Source organism: Spermophilus citellus, assembly GCF_964194105.1.
Source record: "Spermophilus citellus genome assembly, chromosome: 3".
In the NCBI taxonomy this organism is placed as follows: Eukaryota; Metazoa; Chordata; class Mammalia; order Rodentia; family Sciuridae; genus Spermophilus; species Spermophilus citellus.
This window is the reverse complement of record NC_138184.1, coordinates 102,088,074-102,112,529: the sequence shown is the minus strand read 5'-3', so window position 1 is coordinate 102,112,529 and position 24,456 is coordinate 102,088,074. Positions and strand designations below refer to the sequence as shown.

The following is a 24,456-nucleotide window of genomic DNA, read 5'->3' as shown; positions in this document are numbered from 1 at the left end:
GGCCCAACACCAGACCGAGGGGCAGGAGGAAATTTTTTTTTTTTAAACACAATCACTTTGTCATTATCAGACCTAACAAAATTAATGATCTCTTAGTGTGAGAATCTCCCTAATTATTTCAAAGGTTTGGACTCTTCAGAGTCCAAACAAGGTTACCTAGGCCATTTGGTTGTTATACTCTTACATCTGTTTTCTATTAATGCTCTAGCCCCCTTTTCATAGAATTGATTCTTGGAGGGACACTGAGTCCTTGACTTGTAGGATGTCCTCATTATGGATTTGTCTGCTGGGTTCTGCTGCCCTCACTGGGTTTCTTCCATCCTCTGTGTCTCCCTTAAGCTGGTGTCAGCTCCAGGAATGTGGTTATATGCAGGTTCAAGCATGAGTGAAGAGCTTAGGGAGGGGTGCCGAGGGCAGGGGTCCAGCCTGCATCACCCTGTTTCCATGTACAATGTTGCTGAGGAGGCAGGCACCGCCCAGGGCATAGGAGATACTAGTGCCTGTCAGAAGAACAGCCTAGGTCCCATTTGGAGTGACTACCAGACAATGTTCTGCTCCAGAAGGGTCAAAATGCAAAGTGAATCACAGCCTTGAAACTAAAATCCCTGAAGAGTCCCAACAGTTTAATGCAACTTGGTCTCAACCATGAGACATGTGTCCCTGAATACAAAGCTCTTCGTGGGGTGTGTCATGGAGGGATCCTCACCCCACCCTGCTTTTACCCCCTGCCCGAACACCACTCAGAGCTGTGCTCCAAGGCAGTGCTGCCCTTCAAGGGACGCTTGTGATGTCCTCAGGAGGAGCTGCAGTGACACTGGCATTTGGCAGGCAGCAGCCAGGATGTTGCTAAGCACCCTGTAATGGACAGGACAGCCCCCCTTCCAGACACAAATAATTATCTGGCCCCAAATGTCAGCAGTAGTGAGATTGAGAAATCTTGCTCAAAGGCAAAGCAAGCAGAGCCCGGTCCAGCGAGCTTGGCAAGCCAAGGAAGCGTCATCTAATTACCAGGACAGATTCACACGCTCCCTTAGCACCTCGGAGCAGCCGCTGCTCTGAGGTCATGCCGGCTCCCACGTGTGTGGATAGAGAGTTGTTGTGGCCTCCCCACCCTGCTTCAGTGCATCCCAGAAATGAATAAGCCGTTAAATTATAGAATAAGCCGTCAGCAGAGCGGCAGAGTGGCTCATGCTGCAGTCTGGGGGCTTCATCACAGACAGTGACGAGCCAGAACACCAGATCCCAGAGGTGACACTCCTCTGGGGGTCAGAGTCAGAATCCTGACCAGCGGAAAGCAAAGCCCATCCTCCACTGTTGCTCCAATCCTGGGTTCTTGTGGCAGCAGGGGAATGGCAAGAGCCCCGTCTCTGCTGCAATGTCATGCCCAGCGAACACCCCAGCAGCTGCCCGCTTTACTACGTCTCGAGCCGTCAGGTCTCTGCTAAGCGGTTTTATTTTATTCTATTTTAAATCTTCTAACAACTTCCCTGAGTAGATCCCATTGCTACATCACCCTTTTAAATAGATGATTAAAAATAAATAAATAAGAGCCAGAATGGCCAAGAAACCCTCAAGATCACACAAGGACCAGGCAGCAGTGCGTGGTGACCCACCCCATCAGACTCCAGAGCGCTAACAACCTGTCCTCTTTTCTGAAGTAAAGGGTCAGCTGGCCCATGAGCAGGTGTTGGCTGGCCAGTGTGCTTCCAGAAGCCATGCTTTGGCCACGTGGGCAGAAAAGTCATCTGGGGGTCACACACCTTCCCCCACAAGCACGCACACGCGCACACACACAGCTACCCCTCCCCCACTGCTGACTTGAGAGGCCACTGGATTGCTCTTTGGCCCTGAGTCACTGGTGCAAAACAAACGCATTAATAATGAACTCCAAAAAGGGCTTTGAAGGCGTCCATCAACGGCCTAGTGGCTCTTTAAGTACCTCTGAGCAGGTGCCTGCCTTCTGTGCAGGCGTGAGGGCCAGGCACGGAGGGGCTCCCACAGGAGGCTGGCAGCTCCGGTGCAGCTGGTGCATTAATATTTGACAAGGGTGACCTACTAATTCACCCCTGAAGGAGCCCGAGTCTCCGCAGCACTGCTTTCCTGGCAAGGGAGGGAAAGTCGTGCGTGATAACTCCTACGGACGGAGGACGGCTGCAAGGGCCCCAAGGGCCAACACCCATCTCCCCCAGGTTCCCGGCCTCCATGCCCCAGGAGCTTGGCTCTCTGGTTCTCATCCTGTGGGCGTGCACCCGAGGACACTGCCACTCACTGCTGTTTTCCACTCCCTGCTCAAACTTCCTGGGTCCCCCTTCTTGGCTGCTGGAGGATAACCAGAGGTCCATGGCCAAGGTGCCTTTCTCTGTCTTTCCAGGAAGCCAGCAGGGTGGAATGGGTAAAGCCATGTGTGTCACGGTCCCCCTGCCCAAGCTTAGTTCCCACCTATGCCATGTTAAGGTGTTGTCCCTGCTTCCCACGCTCTCCCTTACTCCTGTCCCTTGAACCTTGTTTTGCAGCCCCCATTTGTGACAATGTGGCTGGGCAAAGGTCCAGCCTCTGAGCTTTGTTCTTTCCGTTCCCTCCTCCTGAGTGTCCTTCCCTCACATATCCTGCCTAGTCAGGTCCCACCTCCCCTCTGACCCAGTCTGCCTTGGGGAAGGGCACATAGAGCAGGATCTGCTTCATCCGCTCATCCTCCCATCCCACTTTATCTTTCTCCACAGTCTTTATCAAACAGTCAGCACACTGTTGATCAGCGTTTGCTAACCCGTCTCCCCCACTGGGAGGTACCTTGAGCAAGGGTGCTGCAGCGTAAGATCCGTGCTGCCCCAACACCCCAGGTGGAAACCTGGCCAGCACGGCGATGCTGAAGGAGGCGGGGCCCCTGGGAGGCCATGAGGTCTTGGGCATTAGTTCCCTTGTAAGAGACTCCAGGGAGCTCTCCTCCCTCTTTCGAAATGAGGACAGGGTAGAAAGGCACCTCGATGACCAGGAAGCAGCCCTCCCCAGACACAGGACCTGCTGACACCTGGACTCCAGCCTCCAGACCCACCAGCCAGTCATTGCTGTGGCCTACGAGCCACCTAGCCCACAGTGCCGTTAGGGCGGCTCTGACAGAGGAGGACAGGGGACCGTGCCCCTCTCTGCACACTGCAGGACTCTGAGGACTGGGAGCAGTGTCCGGCCCTGGCCTGACCTCCAGAAACTCCTGTGCTGAGCCATCACCCTCCAGCTGGCCCAGGCCCTCTTTTCTGATGTACAGAGACAGACCTAGGTGGCTGCACGGAGGGCTCCGCTGTGGGCTAGGCAGTTCCATGGCATCTGCTCTCTGCTCTCAGGGGAGCAGGCTGAGCAGGTGGTCGGGCCTGGGGGAGAATAGGGTTCTGGAGTGTGAGCTCCTCCAAGGCAGCTTGTGTTTACTTGGTTCCCCTGCTGTGTGGACGCATGCAAGACCTTCCAATGGGTGGCGGTGGTCTCATGCAACTGGGCACCCCGGACTCTAGGTGGGTGGCAGGTGGCTTCGGCAGGGTCCAGGCTGCCAGCTGGGCAGGTCCTGCCCTCTCGGGAGCTTGGGGCACTGAGAGGCTTTGCCCACAGCTGGAAGGGAGCAAGCATGTGGGTCCAGAATCTGCATCCTAATTCTCACACCTTGAGCAATTAGACCTCTTGAGAGGACTTGGGCAAGACTGAGATCACACGTGGGGTTTCACTGATAGAGAGCACTCTGAGGACTTGAAGGACTTGGAGCACTTACTGTTATTGATAGTAACATTGCAGGTTCTAAGAGTCAGCTCAAGAAATGCCTAAGGAAAAGGACCGGTGTCTGCAGGCTGGCTGGAGCTGGGCTGGTGCCCCAGCCATGCCCTGGGATCTCCTCCACTGCTCCAGGCTACCACCAGAGCCCTCAGCAGGTACCACACTCTCCACTACCCACAGCAAAATAAAGGGAAAGAGGGCGGGGCATGCATAATGGCAAAGAATGCTCTCCAGGGAAGGTGGCCCCTGAAACACACTTAGAAGACTTCCCGCTGCCCTCATGGCCCAGAGGACCCCCTCGCTATCATGGGGATGGAGAAGGCCTAGCTGGCAGGAGAGGTCAGCCTTAGGCCTGTCATGACTTCAGGAAAGGCCACCTTCCGAGGCCAGGTGCTACACCTGCCATGTGCCAGCATAGCTCCTGTCAGCAGTGGAGGGGGACATAGCTGCCTGCATTGAAGCAGTGCCCCAGAAGGTCACTGTCCCAATTCCCTAGACAGCTCCTCTGGGTCAGGCTAGCAACAATGGACAGTCACGGGTGTAGGGGGCTTCCACACCTCGAGGAAGGGCATTCTCACACCCCCAGAACTCTGGGGACAGTCAGGATAGGGAAGCTGCCCGGGTGTCATGATGGTGTTTCTTGGCTGGTTGGGGACACAGCTGGCATCAACCACATCAGCCCACACAACTATGGGGCTGATGCTCTACCTATGGGGAGACCTGTTGCTCCTACCTGTGCCTTTGGTAAGAAAGAAGGAAAACCACCCCTGAATCCTGCCTGGAGAGGAGGTTCCCCTGCACTCTCACCATGAGCTGCCAATTTCAGAATTCAGGGACAGCTCGCTCTTAGGATGGCGATTATATTCTTGGCTGAAGAAAAGGTGAACAACAAAAGAGAGAACTAATATCCAGAGCCGTAAATGCCAGTCATAGGTGAGCTACGTAGGGCTGGAGCCAGCCGGAGAACATGTGGGACAATTCTGGTGGCTGACACTCAGGGCCCAGCAGCACCTGTGTCCTGGCTGTGGGTATTGAGACACCACCTGCCTGCATTCTACGGCCACAGGGGACTGGAACAGTGCTTAGCACCCGCCTTTCACAAAGTCCCTCCTGGATCAAGGCTTCGGTAGCCTTGGACTGTGAAACAGTCCCTTTCCTTCAGAGGCCCTGTCCTCCAGGGACCAATTTCAGCTTGTTCCATGCTAGGGCTTGTACCCACCATGGGGGCAATTGGTGCATTTAGGCACCATGACCCTGGCTTGGCCTATTAGAGTTCTTTAGAGATTTTTTTTCTGACATGGAAAATGAAAAGAATGTCCCTTTCAAGGGTTGTTGGGCGAGAGCTGCTCAAGGAGGAGGGGGGCCCTGGTCTATCTCGTGGGAAGTTCCTGCAGGATGGAGAGAGAGGCAGATTCCTGATGGTACTTCGTGAACCCCAGATCCAGCTCTGCTTGGAACCAGCTCTGCTCCCAGACTTTGCAGTTTGGAGAGTGGAACACTATCCTTTTTAAAATGCAGTGGTAATTTGAGGCAAAGCAAGGTGAAATTTAAATTCAGCATCTGAACTGTTTTTCTTTTTTTTTTTCCCCTGGGGTGCTGGGCATAGACCCAGGCATGACGTGTACTAGGCAGGCACCCACAGCTCAGCTTTTCAACTTGCAGAACCGGAACTCTGTGCCCCTTAAACAGTAAGCCCCTGCCCTCCCTCCAGACCCTGCGCACTGACACTCTGTCCTCTGCCTCCATGGATCTGACGGCTCTGGGGACCCCTAAGTGGAAACACTGTATTTGTCCTTTGGGGACAGGCTTATTTCACTTAGTGTGATGTTCTCAAGGGCCCCCCACGTTGTTCCATGCGTCAGAACTGTGCTCCATGCTGTGCTCACTGCTCATCCACTGGGGGACGCTCGGCCATCCCACCTTCTGGCTACTGTGCATGGTGCTGCTGAGAACCTATTCCCCTCTTGGTCCCTCCTTTCCATTTTCCTGTGTTGGTGCCTGGAGGTGGACCTGCTGGATCATCTTCAACAATTTGGGTGGGGACTCTATGGCTGGAAACCATGAGTGTCTTTTCTAAAGCCAGTGACACTTCAACGTCAATGGTCAATGGCAGCAATAACGACAGAACCTTCCCACCTCCAGGTCTGGCTCAGCTCGCCTTCGACCCCATTTCAGTCGTCATTTCTGACAGCCTCAAGATGCATCAAATCCGCTCGACGTGCTTAGCAGAGGAGAGAGGTGCACTTCTGACACGGTAGGCGCTAACCTGTCTGCCAGGGACTTTAGAAATGAGCCTCACCATGCAAATGTGGCAAACCCCAGTCGCTCCCCCCGGAGGAAGCTGGCTGGAGACGGAGCACAGACACCTCAAGTCTATGATTCAACAGGAAGTCTGGCTCTGAGATCCAACAGGAAGCGAAAATAAAGCAACACCATCAAGAAATGTCAGCCAGAGACGGCAGAAAATGAGGTTTGCGGGGGATAGAAGGGCCGCTGTGCCCAGTGAGAGTGTTAGGCTCTGGCCATGAGGTGTCCCCCAAAGCTCCTGGGTGAAGGCAGGAACCTACAGGGGGGAAATGACGGTGAGAGCTAGGACCTAACCTGTCCATCCTGGATGGTGACTGTGGACAGGTAAGGGTGGCTGGAGGTGGGGGCTACTGGGGCTGCCCTGGACGGGTCATCTTCTCTGTGACCCCTTCCTCCCCCTCTGCTTCTTGGCGGTCATGAGCAGTCCTTCTCCCCCACATCCCCCCACCTTGCTGCTCTGCCTCACCTTAGGCTCAGAGCAATGGATGTGGCCTACCATGCACTGGACCACCGGAACCGTGACTCTGAATAAACTTTCTCTTCTTTAAGTTGTTTCTGCCACGTGCTCTGGTCACAGTAATGCAAAGTGACTAACACGTGGGACTAGCGATCTGTAGAGCCTTCCTGTCCAGGAGGAGGCTGCATTGGAGCGTATCTAGCTGAGGAGGGCTCTCGGGAAGCAGAACCTTGGGGCTCCTTAACTGTGTAGGGGAATCCTGGGTGCGGAGCAGTCTCCTGATGGCTGTGTGGGCTCCTTGTTGTGGGAAGTTAAGAGGACAGAAACAATGGCTCCAAGGAGTGTCCCCTGCCCTTGAGAGAGTGTGGAGTTCACAGCTCCTGTCCTCCTCTCTGGCCACAAGCCAGGTCACCCCGTCCTGAGTTTGGGTCTAAAACAGTGTCCACGGTCTGCACAGGGCCCGCTCAGCTCTGCCCAGGCATCGTTGCCTGAGGCTGCAGGCAGCCAGCTGCCCGTGAGGACAGGAGACTGAGTCCCCGGAGCTCATCACCGAGGGCTCCTCACGCACTAGCCGCGCATCCCCACTGCTAAGCACATGAAGCCACCCATACGGATTTTTAAAACAAAATGTCATTATTTTTAAATTTTACAAGGGTTTTAAATGTTTTTAAAATATCACAGAAGAAGAAAATATCTAAGTGCCAGGTTCCACCCCTGGGCATTGTTATAACTTCTGACTTTTTCAGAGATTCAGGCTGTGGATTTTCAATAAAAATGCAGGTTCCACTCTGCGACCTGGGTGGTCTATCCAGGTCAAGGGTACACTATCTGTAATACTCAGCATCTGGATGGACCCCTGTAACCTGAGGAAATGAATACGAAGGTGAGTTAGGGTTCAGGAGTCCATGCTGCTGCGACCCAGAAATTCAGACATTTGGAGTAGAGAGAGTCACTCTGCAGGGAGCTCTCCAACCTGGGTACACAAGAGTTTGGTCTTTCGGGAATACCAGGCAAAGTCTGGAGTCAGTTTTGATGATCACACCTGGGGTGGTATGCTCTAGCATCTACTGGGAAAGGCAAGAGGTTCTGCTCAACATCTTATGATACACAAATTTCCCCCATCCCGCAAAGAATCATCTCACTTCACAATGTCCACAGTGCTGAGGTTGAGAGCCCCATGAAACACACATCTTTCCTCTCTGGGTCTAAGGTGGCTGCTTCAGCACCTGTCCTCATGTCTGCATCCCAGCCAGTGGAAGAGCAAGGCATACATAAATGCATACTTTTTAAGGATGTGACCTGAAAACAGGCACATATACTTTATTCGTATTATTAAAAGCGAGATGAAATCTTCAGTCTAGGTGATCTCGTGCCTAGTTAAAATGCAAAATCTGTGTATGGTCGAAGGAAGAAAGAGGACAATATCATTGGATGTGTAGTCTCTGGTGTAGGGACAACAGCACCCAGAAGGGACATGTGCAGTGTTGAATGAGGGCTCTGAGCTCTTGGGCAGTGGCTTCTGGGATGGCATCTGTATTGCTGAGAGCACAGAAGAGGAGCAGGTGCGTGGGTGGGCCCCAGACACAACTTCTGCATGTGAAATGTGAAGGTGCCCTGCTCCTCGGCCAGCTGCCCCCTGCCAGTCAGTGCAGAGAGATGCAGAGCATGGAGCACCAGAGTGCTCTCAGGGTGCAGAGGTGAGGATAAACCTCGGGAGACTAGATATCATGGGCTCAGGACAGCCCCATCAGGCTTGCTGCCCTGGAGTCCCTGCCCCGAGGCCATGCTTTGCCCCGAAGGAGACCTGGTTTGGACAAGACGATCCAGTCCCAGTGTCAACGGGGAACAGATAAAAAAGGAGAGGAGGTGGAAGAGGTCCCTGTGTGGAAGTCTCCAGGACACTAGGTCCAGTACTACAGGTGGTGGGACGCGCTGCCCCTGTTTAACCCCCTGCACAGAAACACTGACAAATGTGGCGCTTCCCATGTAACATGCACAACACAATCCTCTGCTTTCTACTGTCAAGCACTTTCTGAGGGTCCCCAGACATACATCTAGCCCTCACACAGGAAGAGGGAGGGAGGTGCCATTCATAGGCAGGATGCTTAGGCAGGATGCTTGGGGTCACGGGGCAGGAAGAGAGGCCACCTCCCGTGGGCTTGTGCAGCTCGTAGGCAGCTAAGCTGGAACGTGCCCCAGGCGTCTTCCAGAGGCGGTGGTTCCTTCAAAGGGGTGAGGGAAGCAATTGATATCCAAACTGAAGATAAAAGGAAATGTCACCTTTATAAGTAACATTTCCAAAAATTTACAAAAGGTCTCTTCAGGTGATTTTTACACAAATAAAGTGTAACCATCGTTCCTTTTAAAATCCGGTGAAGACAGGAGGTGGGCTTTCGGCATGGGTGGCCAGCAGCCCCGCCCTGTCCATGCAGGGCCACTTCCTGTGATTGCAGCCCTCTCTCCCTAAGCCACAGGCCCAGCATCCGAGGCACAGGGCAGCTGCACCTCAGCGCCCTGGCTTCTGTCCAAGCTGCCATCCTGAGACCCAGAATTGACTTCAAAACAGCTCTGGACAAACCTGAAAGACTCCTGGAGCACACACCAGGTGCCTTCCCTGTCCATCTCATTCACCGCCAGCACATCATTTCATTTTCTGCACAAATAAGTCACTGGCCCAGCAAATACAAGCTTTATCCACAGAGGGCCAAGGAGGGCAGGGCCGGGCCGCAGACTTCTGTGCGACTCTGTGTGTGCTGCGTAAGATGTCCTTTCTAATAAAAGGGACAAGGCTGCAGTTTAACCAGGCTTTCCCTGAGGGTGAGGACTCTGCATCCGAAGGTCAACGTTCCTTGCAGGGACTTTCCACGCACCGTAATCCCGGGGTCTCTGGTTGACAGGTTGTTGGGGTCTTTGAGGCTAAGCTCGTGGGTGGCTGACCCGCTCCTCCTGCACCTGTCCGAGGTGTTCTTGGCCGGTAGCAAGCTTTACGTACATAACTCAGCCCCCAGAAGCACAGCTCCATCCTGCCTGTCTAAGCCCCTCATTTCCATAACTGCCTTCATCAGAGGAAAGACAGGCTGCGGGAGTGGAGCATGACGATCTCATCAACGGCTCTGCAGGGCCTCCGAATGGCCGTCCCCAAACTTCATGGCAAAATGTCCCAACACACAGAGAAGTTGGAAGAATTGTCAGTCAGCACCATGGGCCAACACCCAGAACCTGTGGTCAGCCCACACTTGCTGCCCCCTGGCCTTGCCACCTGTCCATCCTTCCATCCACCCCTTGGACCATCTCATTTTCAGTTTCATCTCACCTGTGAGGGATTGAGGCATCTCCGAGGTACGACTTCCACCACTTTGCTACGTGGGTGCCTTGTTCTGCCGAGCTGTTCTGCCTTAGCCAGTTGTAATCTTGTGTTGTACTCAGAGTCCTCGGCCAACCGCCTGCCATCTGTTTCCATGTTTTATGGTCTGGGTTCCTACACTACCAGGGAGCAGGGAATCTTTTCTGCTGTGTTCACTTCACATCTCCACAGCCTACTAGAACTCGATAAGAATCTGTCGAATGAGGGACAGAGGCACAAGGGACCGGTGGTTGTAACTGCCTGGTCCTTACAGTAAGGGCACAGACAGAACTCAGCACTGGGGTTCCATTATTGCCACTTCTCATGGACCACAAGGCTCTTCCTTATAAATGATGCCAACATGCCCATTTGCTCCTTGGGTGGTCACTTTGTCCCGGGGGTCAAGTCAGACCTGGGGAAGTCCTGCACATTGAACAGATGGCATGGCTCCTCCCACCCCCACCTCTGTCCAGGTGTAAGAACATCCAAATTAAAGAATCAATGGAATGAGTATAGGGAAGTGTGGACGCTGGCCTGGGTGATGGACTCCCTGGACTCAGTGTCCTTCTCTGACAGTGGCAGGAGGACTAGAGGCTGCCCGTCAGTGCTGGGAGGAGTGGGGGGCCTGGGTGAGGTGTTGGAACACAGTGCAGGCCCATCTGAGAGCTGCTCCCCTTCCCCGAGCGCTGCCCAGTTACAACACTCTGGTCAACTTCTCCGGGGCCTGGTTTCGGGAGTGCCCTAAGTGTGGACGGTCCTGCATCAGTGGATCCCAGGCTGCTGTCCTCACAGGAAGGGGCAAGATTGCTCTAGGTGCTGGGAGACCCATGGCACCTCTGGCTGTGGGACTTGGGAGGTGGCTCAGCCTGGAAAATCGGGAAGCTAACAGACCCCCCAGGAGCAAAACCGTGTTCCGGGGTGGGCTTGGTCGGGGGCTGTTTCCCCACGGAAGAGGCCTCTCCTCCCTTGCCTCTGGTGTGCACCCCAGACCACCTGCCACTGGTCATCACGGAGGTGTGCACTGCACCCAAGGGAGGCCAGACATTTTGAAGGTATTTGTTCTGTGAAGGAAATGTCTGCATGGTCCCTCCAAGACTCTTTGGTGAAGAGAAATCTCTCCAGGGCCCACATCTCATTTTCATACCTGTCACCTCTTCTGATCATTTCTCCCTTCCTCTTCAGGAACAAAATTTCCATGATAATTGGAGATGTCATGGTGGATCCTGCAAGAGCTTGCGTCTGGTGGAACTGGTTGCATATTAACTAAGTAGAACCCTCCAAGGTGCTGAGCTCTGCAGCCAAGATTCCCCTCCAGGGGGCGGGAGGCCGCTCCCGCACAGAGCTTCTCCTGGGTCTCATTCTCTTTCTAACTCAGTAAAGGGACTGAGAGGCACGGCTTCCTCCTTTGGCAGGAGGAGATGCAATCTTCATGTCAGTCAGTGTGATTTACTGTGGGTACTGACCCTTCCTTCTCTGTGCTTGGGAGCAGGGAGCAGAGGTCACTGAGCCTCTCCCCTGGCCCCTGGCCCGTTTAGTACTTTCCACTTGATGCTCCCTCTGCCCAGAGCTGTCTCTCCCTTGATCACATGACTCCCTTCCCTCTTGACGTGGGTCTCTGTGTAAATGCCACCTTCCAGGAGGGCTCTCCCTGGGACCTGCATCAGCCTCTCCCCTCTGTCCTCTGTGTCCCCTCCTCTGCAGTAGGCATCCTCGGCACCTCCCTCTCCATGCACACCACACATCATCCACTTTGCGTCTCCCAGCAGGGTCAGCTCCAAAGTGACAGGGACTTGGCCGTGTCCTGCGCACTACTGCTGGGTTTCAATGTATGTGTTTGTCACATGATCTCAGACCCACAGCAAAGACAAACACAAATTCTTGGCTTCTGACATTTTAAAAATGGAGGCAGGCCACCAATACGGAGGCTTTGTATATTTTGGGTTCCATTTTTAGTGCTGGAGTGTCCCAACCTGAAGCTGAAGCCGCCGCCCCTGTGCACATGCCGTGGGCCATGACGTGTGTGCTGGGGGGGGAGTGGTGTCTTGTTTCCTCATCGCTGGAGGACTAATTCATGACGTTATTGTTGGCTCCAATGTTGGCTCTATGACTGATGAACATGGGCATCAGAGGCCAGTGGCTTTCCTGGCCTACAGAGTAGGACAATATATCATGGAAGGACTTGCACCCGGCTTCCTGTTTACAATGGGGGGGGGGTTAGGTTTCATAATCCTGGACCGATCCAGTGCACCAAATCTTCCAAAACTCAGTAGATTTCTTCTTCTATTTATAGGGTTCGTCTGTGTCCTACTGAGCTTTGTCACGGCCAGAGTATTCCTGAGAATGAAACTGCGGGGCTACCTGATGGGTTAGAGTGCCTTTTGAGAAGAAATCAGGTGATTCTGGATTTGCTCCTGTTAGTGAAGTTTTAAAGGCTGTACCAAGTCCTCTTCTATGAAATGTGGAAAAGAATAAAAATAGAAGAAGAATCAAGTGAAAACATAGGACATATATTAAAGCTTGGACTAGAATTTCTTGGTATCGGAGACAAGTTTATCACAGTAGTACTTTTTCCTGCTGACCTGTTGTACCAACGATGTTAAGTGTCGTTTTCTTAGTTTTTCATTTCGGAAATATACTGTTCTTCTAAAATTGTGATATTTGAATAAAATGACCATTTTTTACAACCCCCATTAACACTTTTTTTTGGAGATATATCTAATTTTCAGAAGTTAATGTAAAATCAGGGAGCAAGATCCCATTAACTGAGAACTCGGGTATGCTGATCCGCTTCATTGATGATGCTCTGACTTTAAGTGGCGTGTGTGATAGCAGGTCATTTCACATATGTGTGTGTGAGACTGTTTGCTCAACAGTAAGATGTATGAAAGGAGCAGAAATCAATAATTTTTCTAATTTTTTTTTTTTTTTTTAAAAGGAGGCAAAGAAAAATCCAAAAGTTTTACCACTCCCCACCCCCCATGGCATGGGACAGTGCCCCCTGGTGGCGTGGGACAGCGCCCCCTGGTGGCCCAGGACAGACTCTCAGGGTGATGGGTGCAGCCGGTGCCAACCTGTAGAGGAAACTCCAGGAGATCCCTGCTCTGCTCGCTCCCTTACTGCACATCCTTCACTCTGCAGCTCCCATGATGCCGGCACCAGGGCATGTCCAGGGCTCTTAGAGTGAGAGGTAAAATGTGTTTGTGGCTATTTTACGTGGTTGTTGTTTGGAAAACACCCACGTCTCGTTGACCGGTTAAGTGAACTCTGGCAGCTCCATGGGGTGGAATATTAAGTGACAGTGAAGAGGCTGAGGGAACTGGAGGGACCCAGACAGAAAAGTCACGGGGAGCTGTCGGCAGAAAAAGGAGCAAGACGGACACGCAGGGCGTGGGTAGGAGGTAAGCCGGGGCAGGCTGTTCCCTCTGCTCAGGTTGGTATGGAGGAAGATCAAAGGCAGCCCAGAAGCCACCACAAGGGTCTCTCCCAGTGATGGGAGATGCAGGTGGGCAAGTCACCAGGAGGACTTCCTTTGTCTATTTTCCACATTGTTGCCAGTTTTCAACCAAATTTCTCCTTTAACAACAATGACACTGATTAATAAGGGTGCAGTGGATGGGGATCGGGAGGGTCCCGTGGCCAACATGGAGGCCTGAGGGGCCTTGGGCCAGGCCGGGCTCCACCCAGCATCCTGTATGTGTAGACCTGGCAGAAACCAAAGTACCTGGGTGGTGACCCAAAGTTCAGAGGACCAGCCTCCCTGCTCCTAGGAGATGATCTCCAGGCTGTGTTACTTTACCCTGGCAAGCCAACAAGTCAGACCAGGCAGGGCCACGTGATTCAGGGTGGGCCTTGGGTCCCAGCTGTCAGCTCACCCTCCTGAGGTGCTGGCAGCTGAGTGCAGCCTCCAGTAGTTGGCTGTGCCTGGGTGATAGAGCCCGGGGATGTCTCTGGACACCAAGGCTCCATCCCTCCCTGGGCGGTAGTGATCCAGGCAATTCGGGTGGCCCACACCAGACTTGGCAGGAGGAGGGGGCCCGTGGGTTTCTTGAACTCTGCCTTTGGAGCTTTTTCCCTGGACGATGTAATCCTCATCCTTCCTGTGACACACCGTGGCCATGACAGCTTCAGTGAGGCCTGTGGAACCCTCTAACCACAATGGGTGTGGGGAGCGTATGGTCTGCGGACTGTTCCCTAAGGTCACTTCGGCTGACTTCTTGCTCCCCCACCAGAATGTCGGGTTTAATAAGTGTCTGGCTTCTGGAAGGGACCATACAGGCGTCGAGTTCATGTGCAGAGTCTGTTGGAACCCCCCCCCCCCCCCCCCCCCCCCGGCAGGGCTGGGACCAGGTGCGCATGGAGGCTGACTCCTGGCACTTCCTGTCCTCGTCCACTTGTGGGCAGAAGCCCCTGTGCCAAACGCCAGTCTGCAAACCACGCCATGCTCATGAGGCATGCAGCCGCTCTCGGGCTGTCGGTGTGTGGAGGGGGAGGGTCTCCAGCAGGGCCCCGAAATGAGCCACAATTGGCCAGGTGAAGCACACCACGGAACTATTGGAATGCAGAGTGGACACAGATGGGTCAGTGGGGGCAGAGCGTCAAGTCACAGGCCTTCTATAATTTGGAAAAGAACTAGCAGTGAGCTCAGATCCCTGACAGCACGCGCTGGGGCCAGGTGCCAGGCGAGGGATGCCCGTGAACGTGGGGTGCCCGGGCAAGGTGCTTCCTCTCAGCATCTGAGTGCTTGCCAGGCTGCTCTGGTCCTGCCTGGGGAAGACCTCCGGGGAAAGTGAGATGACTGTGTCTTATTCCCACCCGGCCATCGGTGGGAACTGTGGTTCACCAGGCTCCCGTCTATCTAATGGGAGCTGGACAGAAGCCAGAGCTTGGTATGAACTTCCAACTGACTCAGGCCATGCAGAAAATGTGCAAAGCGCCTTCTGGACAGCAGGCAACCCGAATTCACAAGACACAGGGGGCGGGGGGTGGGGGGGGGAGTGAGGAGCCCTGCCAGGAAAGAGCAGGGACCACACTGGCCCGGGAGGAAGACGCAGGGCCAGAGGGCAGGAAGCCATGGTGTTTGCTTCTATTTTTAAAAAGCCAGCAGAAAGTCCTCTCTCTTGGCCAAGCTGGGCACTTGCTTGGCAGGGCCTAGGAACAAAGGTGGTGACCAGGGTGCAAGCCGCCTGTCCTGCTCACCGTTTGGTCAGACAGCAAAGTTTTTAGGGTGGTTTCTCTTAGGATTTCATCAAGGAGAAAGAATCTCAGATCTCAAAGGCACAGTAAATGACAACAGAGAAGAAGGTACGGTGGAAACATGCTGGAAGGAGGAGGAGGGGCACAACCCCGGCTCACTGTCTAGGTCTTGGATTCTGGCAGGTGGCCAGTCTCAGGGCCACTGTTCAGCATCACAGTGACCATTCCCAATTCCCCGGTAGCACAGACTTGGCCCTCTACTTTTTCGCTCTCGGGTGCCCTAATCCATGAAGAGGGAGGCCTGGGCATGATGGGACCCAGAGGAGAAAGAAGACAGTTGCTTGGTATTAACATCCAGTGCACTCTGGAAACCAAGGAGGATGGCTATTTTCCTCTTAAGCAACACCACAGGTGTTTTTTTTTGTTGTGTTTTTTTTTTTTTTTTTAGAGAGAGAGAATTTTTTAATATTTATTTTTTAGTTTTCGGCAGACATAACATCTTTCTTTGTATGTGGTGCTGAGGATCGAACCCGGGCCACACGCATGCCAGACGAGCGTGCTACCTCTTGAGCCACATCCCCAGCCCCACACCACAGTTTTTGTCGGTAGCTGGAGGCAGCCATCCTGGAAGTGAGTGGCTCCCTGTCCCATGTCCACTACTAGCAGATCCCCGCCCCCAGTTCCCTCCACAGAGGGCTAACGTGCAGAGTTTCCACAGCACTGATGACCATGTCACTTGAGTTCAGCTCTTCCTTACCCTGGGCTCTGGTGACACGGGTGTCCCCTTTACGGATATAGTTGGCTCTTCAGATGTGCATACTCCTCTGCATGTGAGTTAGACTTTGGCAAGTGGCTCTTAAAAGCTTCATAGCACCCGAAAATTATTTTAGAAGGCGAGCAAGGCCCCCCCCCCCCCCGTCAGGAATGGAGAGGGTGGTGTTTAACTGAGAATATATTTGCACAGAAATGTGTTGGCATAAACATCAGTGTGCAAAACAAACAAGCCAAAGAAATGTTCCCGAGTCTATGACCAGGCTCGAGCTACTCATCCACCCCCCAAATCAGCCTATGCAAGACCATCTGAAGATGCAGAGCTGCCATGGCTCTCTCAGTCTTCCATAGCAGGACCTGCCTCCCACCCTTCAGCCCAGACTATCCGGGAGATGGGGAGGTATGGGAGCCTCTATGGTGATGCCCCAGCAGGAAGATGAAGGGCAGCTGCTCCTAAGGAGAGAACCCTGGGGCACGGAGAGCTCAAGATGCACAGTAGGGACAGGCTGTAAATGAACCTCATGACGAGGGGCCCCAGGAATCCAGATGTCCCTACCTCTTCCCTGAATCAGTTATTAGCAGGAGAAACAGATAGTAGCTCTCCATGAGTAGTATCACCAGGTCAGGTGACATCCCTCGGATGACTCACCCACAGACCCAGCAGCACCATTAAGGTCAGCCTGGGCTATCAGGACTACTGACCACACCACGGGCTAGTCAGCAAGTACATGCAGGTGATAGTCGCTACTACTCAACCCCAGAGCCGCGCGAGTGGGCTCTCTCCACCACAGGCACAAAATGACCCTCCAGTTCCCACCGTCCATCGGTGTCTTATTCCCACTTGGCCAGGACCTGTGCAGGACCACACAGCTGTGTGATCATCCGCAGAGAAGTTCAGAGGCTGCCCCGAATCCCTTCAAGATGTACATCCTGGAGCGTTTCTCAGGGCTCCACTCACCTGTCGGCAGGCGGGCCCTCTGCCCCTTTCCAAACACATAAAACGCTCCCCTCCTTTGATGCCTTAGGACTGCTGGCCGAGTGGCAGCCCTGGGAAGCAGCCCCTCCTGCAACCGGGGAGCTCCCCGTCGCAGCCGCTGGACATGGAGGTTCTTCAAACATTTCTCACCGACATTTCTGGAGCTTTTTCAACCAGACAGTCCGAGGAAATGAAGCACACAGATGGTGCCTCGGGAGAAATCCTGTCCTTTGGATTCTCATCTCAATATCTCAGCTGCTGGGATGGTTTGGTCTTATAAAAAGAAACAGCCTGTGAAAACACTCATACCCAACTGCCAGGGTTTCAGATTCTTCTCTCCCTCAACCCTGAAACCTCGGTATCACACTCCTCTCCACCTGGTCGGATGTTTCTCAAGTACAGGTAGATCTCCAGGTGAGGTGGGTAGCAATGGAATGGAAACACGTCAGAGAGGGGTTGCCCAGGGCACAGGGCACCTCTGGGCCTGGCAAGATTCTCTCCTGTCTCAGCTCTGATTTCCTCCACTGCGCTTCATTTCCAGGCTCCCTGGGGGGTAGTCAAATGGGGACACCATGCTTCCAGGCTGAGAGATGGGGTCTGTTTCCATCAGCTGTAGCTGAAGTCTACTGGGTCCTTTGGTGATGGCCCACCACAAAAAGATCAGCAGGCCTGGCTGCTCTGGGGCAATGCCTGTGGCCTGGGGGGAAGGAATCGTTTGATTGGCTGCACCTTCTTCTCCTGCCCAACTTGGAGTCTGGTGGTGAGGACAGGAGCCCCCAAAATGCAAGTTGAAGAGTGAGGGGGGGGCAATGCTTGTGGATGTGAGGGTGGCATTTGCAGAGGGAGAGTGGGACTCAGGCAGGTTGAGGCCAGGGATGGGCTTCAAGCAGTTTGAGGAGGACACTAGCCACAGGTAATGTCACCTTGGTTTTGCTGGATGACTAGCATGCTGCCCCATGGCTCTATAGGGTGGTGTTGAATCTCTCCCTAGATCCAGGCATCCCAGGTGTGGCCCCAAAGGGGGCTATTGGCAGATGTAAAAGACAGTTTAAGAGGTGGTGCCATATTAAAGCAGGTCCTTAGGTCACCGTGCCCAAAGAGAACTGTGGGACCCCAATCCACCCTCTTTTTCTGCTTTCTGGTCATGGGGTGAGTTTTCCTTGTCTACCACATGATCCTGCCATGGCCTCTAGAGGCCCAAAGTGTAGGGCCATTCAGTCTCAAACTGGAGGAGCCCCAGAACCTTTCTCTTTGTGGTTCATTGTCTCAGGTATTTCATTATAGCAACGCACCGCTGACCAACGCACACATCTTCCCCAAACAATCCCGCGGAGCTGCTCTCCTATCTCCAAGCCTGGGGCTGACCGTGCTGTAGCACTGACTTGCCCACAGCCTGGAGGCCTGGAGTGATCCTCACAGCCATGGCAAGTCCACTCCTTCATGTCCCCTGTCTAGAACTCTGCAGGAAACCCCCAGCATGGCTGGATACAGGGCTTGGCACAGTCTCTTCTGGGAAGGAGACAAGTGCTCCTCTGTTGAGGGTTGTGCTCTTTGTGGAGGAGAGTGAAAATCTGATTTCAAAGAGATCCAAGTGTTTGGGCAGATGCTGAGGCTGCCTGGCCCCCGTGCACCCACTTCTGTGCCTGGAGTGCTCTCCTGTGCTGGTGCATCGCCCCCTGCTGGTCATGAGGAGGAAAGCTGCACATCAAGGACGCTGGGGCAGAAAGGACACTGTGAGTAGCTTCCTCCCAGAGCAAGAAAACAACCAAGCCAGCACCTGCCCTGGCTTGCCCAGCTTCCCATTGCATGTGGCAGGACGCAGTCCCGCCTGAGGCAGGAGGCTTTGGGACAAGTGACAGAAGATCTGGATGGAAATATCATGGCTGCTCAGAATCTCACAGGGTCTAGTCCCTTTCTGGTCACTTCCCCTCCAACTGTCTACTGGGGGAATGTTAAGTCCACAGGTAGGTCTCCTGTGCTTTCTCTAGAGAGGCTCAGAGGCACACTGGATGTAGCAGCAAATAAGCATATCTACCATGACCTTGAATAGCTGGTCATGATCATGGAGGGCATCCTGGGCACCAGGCACTAGGCTAGGCACCTTCCACAGATTAACTTCAGGATCTGTGACAGCATGGCTGTCAATGCTGATGTCAATGCTGTGGAATATTTAAGGCTTAGCAATTAGGAACTGTATGGCTGAAGTTGTTTTTCCAGAATCTCATGCACTAAACCCCTAAACCCAATGTGAGTGCACTTGGAGACAGGGTCTTCAAGAAGGGAATGCAGGTTCAATGAGGTCACAGGGAAGAGCCTGATTCAGTGAGATTGGTGTCCATATAAGAAAAGAGAGACACTAGGGATCTCTTGCTGCATGCACAGAGGGACAAATCCACAGGAGGACACAACAAGAAGGCAGCCGTCTGCGAGGCAGGGGAGAGCCCTTACCAGATGCAAACCCTGCCGATACTTGACCTTGGAGTTGAAGCCTTCAGAACCAGCCTGAATTCAGGAACTGGGCAGACTGTGTTTTCCACAGGTCATCCAACGGTGACTTCCTTGCACATTGTCTCCTTAAAATATGACCTTGATATTCTTCCCACCTCGAGGTGGAATGGACCTTCCTCCCTCTGAAACCAGGCAGGACTTTGGGACTCTTTCGACCAAAAGAGCTTGTGGTGCTGGTATGTGGCTTCTAGAAGATTCCCTTGCTCCTGGACCCCCTGGTCTGCCATAGAAATGGTCTGACTACTCTGTGGTCCTGGTACCCCATGGAAAGACCCCATAGGAAATCCTGAAGAGGACTTGGGAGGGACCGAGGAAGGGAGAGGCAGAGAGAGGGAACAGGGAGGCCCACCCCACTGCCCGCTTGCCCAGTGCAGGCTCCAGATGCCCTTTGTCCCTTTGCACCTCAGTGAGGAGCCTTGAGCTAGAATCACCCGACCGAGGGCTGTTCAAGTTCCTGGCCCACATCAACTAGGAGGGCCAGCAGGTGCCCATCCTTGTGGCTATGGGCCACCATTCTCTAATGCATCAGGTGACAGATCTCGTCTTGTGACACTGTGAGGGATAAAGGGGACAGGCAGACATGGTTCACCCTGCATGATGCTATGGCTCTTATTTTTGTTATTTTAGATACAAAACTACAATGACCAACATGAAACTCCTAGGAACACTGGAGGTCAGAGTCAGAACCCAGCCCAGTTCCCCACTTCATAGACCCCAGGGCATAAATAAGCTGTCCTTGGAAGAAAAGACCACTGCAGAGCTTAGAAAGGGGACCGTATCCTCCCCCAAAGACCAGCCACTTGTGCCCCGGCTGCCTTTGAACCCAGGGTGGGAGGATTTTCCTGCCTCTGAGAGATGCACACCACTGTCTCAGAAGATGGGCTCAGAAAGCCTCATGTGCAGATAACACGTCTCTGGGTGTTAGGGGCCCTGCGGTCCCAAGGCCGATGATAGCCTTCAAGTTTTCTTCACTCCCTCTCAAAGAAATTATTATTTAAAGTGGGGATTCTTGGAAGCGAGGCCCGAGAGTTAATGGTATCGTTTTGGCTGGATGCCATCTCTTCTGAAGACCTAGATAATGAGACACACGTTGCCCTTCATGTTTTAACAATGCTCCAGGTAATGGCAGAGCTTTTATCCCAGCCCCCGACTGACACGGCCCCCTGAAAAGCTCCGTGACTGGTTAAGTGGGAGGAAAGAGAAACACTTGGGAGGAGAGGGCGATGGAAAGCTCTGTGGACGTGATTCTATTCAGAGGGAGCAGCCCCAGCCCGGCTCAGCGCTCTAAGCCCGCACCGCCACTGTGGGCTCTTTGGTAGGTGCCATCCATTAGGGCCATTATCGTCCCTGATGAGGCTGCGTCTGGAGAGGGCAAGATTATTCACAGATCGCCTGTCGTCTTGGCCCCGTCAAGCCTGCCGAGAGGCTGCCAGTCACCCATGTCTTTCCTCTGAGCAGCTCCTTCCCCTCTTGGAGGCACGGCACGGGCAGCCAGCCAGGGGCTGACCGCACTGTAGCACTGACACCCGGAATCTGCTCTCAGGGGTGAATGGGAGCGACAGCTGTTCTTCCAGGAGGGCAGCGTGGTTGGTGCGGGTGCTCATTCTCAGGGTTGGAGAGTATCCTGGGGGTTTCCCCACGTCCCTGATCACCCGCTCAGCTGTTGATGGACATCTGGGTCATTTCCTCCCCTGGTCATTATGGCTATGACTGTGGTTTTCATGCAGCAGTGTGGGTCTGGTCATATATTCTCGGTTCTCTTAGGTGTGTATCTAAGAGGGAGTAGCTGGACCATTTGACAACTCTACTTAACTTTTTTTTCTGTCTATTTATTTATTGCTTTGGGATTGGTGCTCCTGAGATACACACCATAGTGAATCATGAGGATTCTCACACGAGCACGGCCCCTTTGTATACTTCACTTTGTTCCTTATTTTTATGGCATTCACCCCTCTTTTGCCCCTTAGTTCTCTCTCGCTCCTGCATAGATGATAAAACACTGGGCCTGGACTTTCTGGGTCTGGCTAAGTGAAACACTTAGTGTGATGTTCCCCGGGTCCACTGAGGAGCTGCCACAGCACTGAGTACCATCCTGTGCCCCCACGGGTTATGCCACCTCCCAACGGCCTTTCCAGCCTTTGTGTCTTTCGTCACTGTCATCCTAGTGAGTGGAAAGCTGTATCTCAGTGTGATTTTGATTTGCACTTCCTTGGTGACTAATTAAGTTGGGAACCTTTTCCATGTACTTATTGGGCCATTTATACGCCCTTGGAGAAATGTCTATTGATATCTTTTATTTTTTAAATTGAGTTAATTGTGTCTTTATTGTTGAGAAGCAATGATGCTTTACAAGTGGTTGACACTAGATGCTCATCGGATAATGACACAAATGACTTCTTTTATTCTGTAGGCTGCAGCTTTGCCATCTTTCCAGGGCTCTTTCAAGTCCACAAGTTTTTAATTTTAATAGAATCTGATTCCTCTATTTTTTTCTTTTGTTGCCTGTGATTTTAGAGTTGTAACTAAGAAATTATTGCCCAATCTGAGGTCAAGTGCACCTGTTTGCTCCTAAGTGTTAGCTCTTCCCATCAGGGTCTTGATCCATTTTGATTTGTTTTTGTAGATGGTGTGACGTAGGCTTCACATCAGTTGCCCCAGCACCATTTATTGAAAAGACTATTGGGCTGGGTGTGGTGGCCATGCCTGCAATCCTAGCAACTCAGGGGGCTGGCGCAGGAGGTTGAGGACAATCTCAGCAACTTAGCAAAACCCTGGCGTAAAATAAAAAATAAAAGGGCTTAGAATGTAGCCCGGTGCTAGAGAGCCCCTGGGATCAACACTTAGTACTGTGAACAGCAGCGATAACAATAATAAAACTGTTTCTCATGGAATTCTTTTGAGATTTATTCCTGTTGAAAATCAACCAACCAACCATAAATTGATGGGTTTATTTCTGGACTTGGTATTCCAGTGATCTGCATGTGTCTATAGCTATATCTACATCATCCATATCTATGTCAGTACCATGCAATGCTGGTTACTATAGCTTTGTAGTATGCTTTGAAATATAAAAGTTAAGTGAGCCTTCCAAATGTGTTCTTCTTCTACATTGTTTCAGTTATTTATTTTTTGTGTGGTGCTGGGGATTGAACCAAGACCTTGTGCATGGTAGGCAAGCTCTCTACCACTGAGTCACACCCTCAGTCCATCCATATGAATTTCTGAATCCATTTCACAATTTCTGCCAAAGTAGCAGCTGGGATTTTGATAGGAATTGCATTAAATCTGTAGGTGAATTTGGGGAGTGTTGTTATTTTAACAATATCCTGTCTTCCAATCCCAGAACACAAGATATCTTTCCATTTGTTTGGGAGGTCTTTTGTTTATTTCAATAATATTTTCCAGTTTTCAGGGTATAAATATTTTGACAAAGTTATTCCAAGGTATTTTGTCCCTTTTGATGCTATTGCAAATGGAATTTTTTTAAAAAATTCATTTTCAGATATTTATTACTCTGTACAGAAAATGCAATGCCTGTTAGGTTTTGCATATTGACCCTGCAACCTTGAAAAACTCTCTTATTGGTTCTAGTAGTTTTTCAGTCAGTTTCTTAGTGATCTCTATAGGGAATATTATGTTATCTGCACACAGATCATTTTACTCCTTCCTTTCTGTTCTACATGCCTTCTATTTCCTTTTCTTGCCTAATTGCATTGGCTGTAACCTCCAGTACAATGTTGAATAGAAATTGTGGGAATGGACATAGTTTTCTTGTTCTTGATCATTCAGATTCTGCTTTATAGAGAGTAGGGAACAACACACAGAAGGAATCCCCAAGGAAGGGGATCATATCACCAGAATGAAAACATTAAAAAGTTGGTCTGTATAGGACGTTATATCCTAGAGATGCAAAGGATTATGAAATACTGGTCCAGAAGAATCCATCTGAAACATCCCTCAGAGAGAATTAATGCAGCAAAAAAAGTAGTTGGTACCCAATGAGAGGGTGGAGAGGGTAGAGCAGATAGCTAGAGGACAGCCCAGGTGATAGCTGGTGAGGCTAAAAGCTAGTCCACCCAGAGTTCTGGAGAAACAGCTAGGGATAGAAGTCAGGTGACACCCTGAGTATGTGGAAAGCCTGTCTGAGCAGGTGGATAAGACTTGGAGGCCAATGTCACATCAGGCACCAGATACCTCAGGAGCAAGTGGGGGATAAGGTCAGCAGGCCCTGAGTGGTTTAAGGAATGTTTCTTGAGTGCCAGCTAGCCATAGGGAGGATATCGGCACACTTCAAGTTTATGTTGGAGCCAAAAGTATGTCACAGAAATAGAGTAGGGACTGATAGACACTTGTCCCTGCCACGTTGACACAGTCCTCTAGCTGACATTGTCGGGAATTCACAGGCTGCTCTGCACCAATCGAGACCAGGAGCCTGTGGCAAAGCCCATGGCAGAATCACCTGGTGATCCCAACTGACCAGTGTGCTCAAGCTGTTCCAGGCAGCCAATCCATCCCCCTCGAAGTTCTGATATTCCAGGAATAATGGAGGGTCCAGACAGCAAGCTGGTTCCTTTCCTCTGACCCCTTTTTAAACAGTGGTCCTGTGCCTTATCAATGCCCTTCACCTGTCCAGCTAGTTCTGGTTGCCCACAGAGCTCCTTCCCTCTCACCTGCCATTTGTCCACCCAACAGAACCGTGTGGAGGTGAAGAGTCTGGTTTTGGGCATCTGCCAATGCTGGGCTGGAAGTCAGCTCCAATCCTCACTGGTTGAGCTCCCCAGAGGAGTCACTTAGAAATCAGCCTTGGTTTTATCATGCCACCCCCTCCCCAATGATATTATAGCTAAAAGCATGACATTGGCTGTGCCTTCCAAGCCTTACAGAGCACCTGATGGAGGACAGCGCCAAGACCCGGCTGTTACTGCTGACAAACTACCCTGTGGGGTAGCGAGGACAGACGCTGTTATCTTCATGCTACAGAATCAGCTCTGACAATTAGGATGCAGGGAGTTTTCCATAACACCACCACCACCCAGGACCAGAGCGAGTTCCCAAACCCCGTTCTACTGATTGATGATCGGTGGGTGTTCTCCCTACTCCACTACCGGGGCTTTTCACTTCATGAGCGGAGCCTGCTGGTGTTCCTCA

The 24,456-nt window shown here is 52.2% G+C and overlaps 1 protein-coding gene and 1 pseudogene across 2 annotated transcripts in view; one reads left to right on the top strand and one right to left on the bottom strand.

Annotated features, from left to right (window-relative positions):
• TMEM132C (transmembrane protein 132C) overlaps positions 1 to 24,456 on the bottom strand; it is a gene marked incomplete at its 3' end in the record, with an annotated part of 269,362 nt that overhangs the window by 101,354 nt on the left and 143,552 nt on the right. The window lies entirely within an intron of this gene.
• On the top strand, positions 5,853 to 12,230 carry LOC308645229 (oligosaccharyltransferase complex subunit OSTC-like; annotated as a pseudogene). Its single transcript has 2 exons — positions 5,853 to 6,007; positions 11,770 to 12,230. The product of its transcript is annotated as an oligosaccharyltransferase complex subunit OSTC-like (transcript).